A 568-nucleotide genomic window follows, 5' to 3' on the forward strand; every position below is an offset into this window, starting at 1 on the left:
CCAGCAGCACTCGGGCAGGGGAAGGGTAGGCACACAGAACCTGAGTCTGGATTTGTAAAGGGGGAAAAATTTGGGGGAGCACAGCTGGGGTGCAAGTGCCACCCAGCCGGGGGTGCAATGCTTGGGTGCTGCACTGGGGTCTCAGAGATGGATTTGGAGAGGGTGCAGTGGATGGGTTTGAGAGGCAGCCAGGAAGGGGGAGAGGGCAGGACCTCCCGCCCCAGCCCTTCCTTGGAAATAGACCCCGGGAGAGAGCCAGGACTTCTGGTGAGTGTTGTGGACCAGCCATGTGCTCTATGTACGTATGTGTAAAACCATATGTAACTAGTCATTGGTTCTTTGTTTTGGTTTTTTTTGTTTGTTTAATATTTTTTCAATTGTAAAGCCATCCCCTTTTTTCAAGGGGGGGGGGGGCTGCAGAGGGAAGGCTGGGGAGGGAGGCATCCCGGTTTGTAACACGCATCTGCCACTTCCCCTCTTCTGTAATGAGTTTAAATGATTTAAAAAAAAAAAAAAAAAAAAAAAATTGAAATATTGGAGTTACCTATCTTTGCCCAAAGAATCCACG

This window comes from Fulmarus glacialis, unplaced genomic scaffold (genome assembly GCF_000690835.1).
Source record: "Fulmarus glacialis isolate BGI_N327 unplaced genomic scaffold, ASM69083v1 scaffold24441, whole genome shotgun sequence".
Taxonomy (NCBI): domain Eukaryota; kingdom Metazoa; phylum Chordata; class Aves; order Procellariiformes; family Procellariidae; genus Fulmarus; species Fulmarus glacialis.